We start from the raw sequence: 5,070 nt of genomic DNA, 5'->3' as shown, positions 1-5,070 counted from the left end.
GCCCGGGGGGGGGGGGGGGGGGGGGGGGAGCAGGGGAGAGGAGCGAGGGCCCAGCACCCGTGGGAAGCAGCGCTCAGGAGGGCGGCGGCAGATGACAACAAGCCAGAGACTCCCTCGGCACCGCCTGACTCGGAGTTGCGGGGGGGCCCGCCTGCTCAGCATCAAGGTCATGGCCGCGACCATCGTTGCTAGCCCACGAAGGCCCCGCCCGGCCACAAGAAGCCCAGCACGGCCCGCAAACTTCACACCCCTCACCCCCCGGCCACCATCCCACGCACCTGCCCAAGCGCAACCACCGCGGAGGAAAATAACCCCCACCGGCCTCTCGCGAGACCTGCGCAGCTCCCGCCTCGTTGCCAGCTGTCTGCGGCTGCGCCGCTGGGGAGTGGGCGGGGCCACGGGGCAGTGTGGGACAGCGACTGAAGTCCGGCGGCTCCGGCGCGTGCGTATTCGCGTGGGAGTCTCGCTTCCCCGCCCTTCCGGGGTCGTCGGGAGCTGCGTGCTGGGGGCAGTCCCAGCCCCGCCCCGCCCCGAGGAGCTTTCGCTGCGCTGAGCGGGTGGGGAGGGGTTCACAGACCGTGCTCAGCTTAGGAAGGAGTCGCGTCACGGGGCAAGATGCAGCTGCCACCCCTTTCAGGGCCAGCCCCGGCCACGCGCCCCCTGAAGAGAAGGCAAGCACGGATCATGCCTGGGCACCAGCACTGGCCCCCGGCTGTGCTCTTACCAGACACAAGCCACACTTCTTCAAGGAAGCAGAAGCCCTTTTAATCCCACCAACACTAAAAGTAGGAATATGCTCCCCCCCAGCAGGCAGATGTGTCATTTCTTCCTTTACGATTGAGGAAGGAGGTGCTGCCCAAAAAAGCTGCTTTGAAAGGTCCGTCCAAGTGTCGTTGAATAGTCAATTATAGATTGGGGCTTACATTCACAGCCAGGTTACTAGAGCACTGTAAACAGTCAAGTGCACACAAATAACTGCTAAAAAAAATTAAATGTAATTTCTTTAGTACATGCATAGGTACTTTCATTTTTTTCTTATTATTTGTCATTTTTTACATAAATATTTAGAGCACAGAACTCTCCCCTTCGTGCAATACCTCTATGAGTGGGTAGAATGCATTCCTACATTATCTTATGTGCAGAGAGGGAGAGGTAACCACATTCATCATCTAAATCAGGCAAAAACCAGGGTCGAGATACCCTTCACAGACTAACTCAACTGTCCAAAAGGCAGCCTGCCACCCACAACTGTTAAGTTGCAACCCCTGCCCCACAAAGCCAGCTGTTGTTTCCCCCTCCAGCTGCAGCTGCCAGGGTCTCCAGGCTTCCCAGTCCTCCAGCTTGTCCTCGTCCCAGGGTGATGCTGTGTGGCACAGCCTGCAGTGCCAAGGAAGCCTCCAACCCAGGGTGCCTTAGTGGCATGGTGCGACGAAGGAGTCTATGGCTGCGATAGTGAGGCAAGGTGGGTGGTGCTGGGGAGCAGTAGGGGAAGAGGAGGGACAATACCAGTAAGCCCACAAGCATTTGATGCAGTGGAAGTAGGTCATAGGCATGCAGTGCAGCTGGGGGTGCTGTGCTCCCACCTACTGCAGCCCCTGGCCACTGAGACCTTGGATAACCTTATAGGAGCAAGAGCTCACTTCATCAGATGCTGTGTTATCTTCATTTGGTCTTACTGACACCATGTGAATGGATTTTACGTTTGCCTGGTATATACCGGTGTCCACATTTGCAACAGCAGCTTTGAGCATATATATATGATTTTCTGCCCCTTTACCTGTAAAGATCCAGATGGGTTTAGTTTTTAGAAGTTTGCCATCCTTAAGTGTATTTAAGACAGAAAAACCTAGTCTATCTTTACTACTGAACTCCTGTGTTGCATCTTTTAGTTTTTGCAACATCGCAAGCAAAGATACTTGCTTTGAAACAAATTCAGTTCACAGGGATATTCAAGTCCACCCTAAAGAACAGCATGCACTCACATTGGTCTGTTCTGATCTCTTTAGGAATGCTCTTCCCTTAGGCTACATCAGAACCTGAACTTAACTTTCTACAAATTCCCAAATAATAATTTTGATCATAGCCTTAAGTCCTTATAACCAACTCCCTGTGTACATCCTGGTTGCCTCTGAAATAGCCTTCTGCTGTCTCCAAGGCATCCACAAGAGCTTGAAGTTGCCATCAATATTTTAGCATTAAATTAAATTTAAATATGCCTTTGAAAATAAATTCAGTCCTTTGTAAGATAGGGAAAAATCTTTCGAAATTAGCAGACTCAGAGTAGCAGCTGGTATAGTGTACACCAACCACAAGACGAACTTGCCTAAACTTTGTCCACACAATATTTTTGATCAGGCAAGCCACTTCATTTAAAATGTTCTGTAACAATCCTGGCAAACCTTACATTTTCTTTTATTTCTTCTGTGCTCTTAGTTCCAACTCCAATTGCATTACACTGGAAAAGAAAGGTTTCCTGTCCCTTGGGTATATGCCAACTGTTGCTCAACTTCAGGCCTATCAATTAATCTGTCATCAAAATATGTGGCTTTCTACATGCATTTCTAAAGATGGCTCCCTAAGTGACTTAAAATTGCCTCTACAATCCTCCAAGTGAAAGATATTATAGACCGATACAAAATTATGAGCATATCTGATATGCAAGTGGCAGAATACTACCATAATTGAAGACTACACTCATAGCCATTTCATATAAACAGCATGGTGATTATGTCTATGCCGTGAATTAGACCCAAATGTCTGCTTTTAACCAGAAAGCTTGTACTACCTTCACCTTTTTTTAAATGAAATTCCTGATATTCTACTTTCCATTAAATTTAAGAAAAGGTGTTAGTGTATTCTTAAGCTCTTAGCACATTCCTTATGTTCTAGTTTAGAACTTCTAATATTGCCCTGTTGATTCAGGCTTTTTTTTTTTTTTAAACACAAAATATCCAGTAAGGTGATGGAATATGGTTTCATGTACTTTTCAAACCTTACAGGCACTTTTACATATTTTTTAAATCTTACACATCTCCTAAATAGGTCTGCATGTGTGCAATTTTTCCATTAAAAATGTAATAGTTATTGCATAACACCAAGTTTTGATGGACTGTAAATCAATTCAGGTGTTACCAGATAAGTTTCCAATTGCAAGTTTGCAGCAAATTATGAGAGAGATGAACTATCTTCCTGAAATCAAATACTGGTCTGTAGCAGCAGTAAGCAATCACATCATCATTTTTTTTTTTAACCTCAGAGATGACTTTGGCTTGGCTGACGCATTAAGCTTTGTCAGCATTTTTGGTGAAGCTACCCATCTTCAAACTACTTGACTGCAGATGTGTGTTCCCACAGAGTCTCTGTCCTTCCCTGTCAGCAGATCTCTAACCAAAAAATTTAAACACCACACTGCCTCAAGCACACAACAGCAAGTTCATCCTTACTGCTCAGGTTACTTACAGGCCCTCTCCCAACTTCAGCCTCCAGAATTCCACTATCTCCAGCAACAGCAGAACTGGTCAGTTTCTCCTCACTAATCAATATTTAATTTGCATGTGGCTTTTTGTAATGTCAACCAAAGTAACAAAAAAATTCTCCATCACAAAGCACTAGAAAGATCAAAAACTCAGTCCAAATAAAACACAATCTAATCCAAAATACCATCCTTCTAAGGGCTTACCAATTCCAACCCCTTGGCAAGCAGAGCAGACCAAACAAAACCAAAAGATGTTCTAGCTGCTAGATCAGGAACTAAAACCCAATCAGTCAGTGGGAAGACCAAACTAAAAAAAAACAGGAACAACTTGGATTACTACAGATCCCTGCTGCATTCTGTCCCAACAGCAGACTACTTTAGCTCAACAAAATGTGGAAAACTAAGTATGGGAAGAGTAACTGAAAAACTAAATATAAAAGTTGGAAGACAGAGAAGAGCAACAATGCACCTAAACATGACAGGAAAGTTCAAGACGGAAAACACTTCTTACATCCCTGTCCCAAATATAAGTTCTAAGAAGTTTTCCTCCTTCACTCTGGCAATGCTTATCATGTCAAGAAATTGTCCCTGAAATTAATCAGATCTTTGCCCCCATGCAACCCAGCCTCTTTTCTACCATTCAGTCCGACAAACATTGCAGTGCTAATGTTAATGCCTTCCCAGCTGCCCATTATACTTGCTTAGAATCATAGAATTGGTGGACTGGAAGGGACATGGAAGATCATGAAGTCCGGTCCCCTGACATAGGCAGGAGGTTAATGAGCTCAAACTAGCTCAACTAGGTGCTTATCCAGCCTCCTCTTGAGCACCTCCACGGATGGTGACCGTACCACCTCTGCCAGGAGTGTGTTCCAGGTTCTAGTTACCCTTACTTCCATATATCCAGTCTAAATCTTCCCTCTGTTAGTTTGCAACCATTGGTTCTCATCCTCCCAAGGGGTGCCTTCCCGAAGAGTTGCTCCTGCAGATCTTGGCGCTTCCCCCTGACATACTTGTAGGTGGCTATCAAGTCACCTTTCAGCCTCCTCTTACTCGGGCTGAACAAGCCTAGTTCCTGGAGTCTCCCCTCATACAGCCTACGCTCCAGGCCCCTGATCATGCAGGTGGCACTTCTCTGCATCTCTCAAGCTTATCCACATCCTTCTTTAAGTGTGGTGCCCAAAACTGGGCACAGTACTCCAGCTGCAGCCTCACCAACACTGAGTAGAAAGGGAGAAGCACCTCTCTGGCTGATGCACATTAGAGTTCCATCCGCCCCGCTGGTGACTTCAATCACACTGTTGGCTCATATTCATCTTCTGGTTGACTGTGACCCCCAGGTCCCATTCAGATGTTGTGTCAGCCAGTTGGCTACCACCTATCCTATAGTTATGGTGAAGGTTCTTCCTGCTTATTGAGCAGGAAACACTATACTTGTTCAAATGACATTTCCACACCATAGTTTTTCAGCATGCTTAATTCTTAGTAATTTATGAAAAAGCCATGATTTACAGGTAGTTCTCAAAACTAATATGACAAAAACCTAAAGAACCTAAAGATGTGGGGGGACGTGAGCACACTAGAAGGAAGAAGCA

General features: G+C 46.2%; 1 protein-coding gene across 3 annotated transcripts in view; it reads right to left on the bottom strand.

Moving 5' to 3' along the window:
* LOC109286860 (cytochrome c-type heme lyase) overlaps positions 1-395 on the bottom strand; it is a 7,419-nt gene extending 7,024 nt beyond the window's left edge. Inside the window, exon 1 of one of the 3 annotated variants that reach the window (XM_019501652.1) lies at positions 297-395. The gene's annotated coding sequence lies outside the window, so the exon portion shown is untranslated. Of the gene's footprint in view, positions 1-57; positions 154-278 lie in introns of those variants that run through there. The other 2 variants (XM_019501651.1, XM_019501654.1) reach the window with 2 other exon arrangements.
* Between the last annotated feature and the right edge of the window lie 4,675 nt (positions 396-5,070).

This window comes from Gavialis gangeticus, unplaced genomic scaffold, assembly GCF_001723915.1.
Source record: "Gavialis gangeticus isolate Ggan-Ray unplaced genomic scaffold, GavGan_comp1, whole genome shotgun sequence".
NCBI lineage: Eukaryota > Metazoa > Chordata > Crocodylia > Gavialidae > Gavialis > Gavialis gangeticus.
Note: the sequence above shows the minus strand (reverse complement) of the source record. Positions and strands in the feature narration are given on the sequence as shown.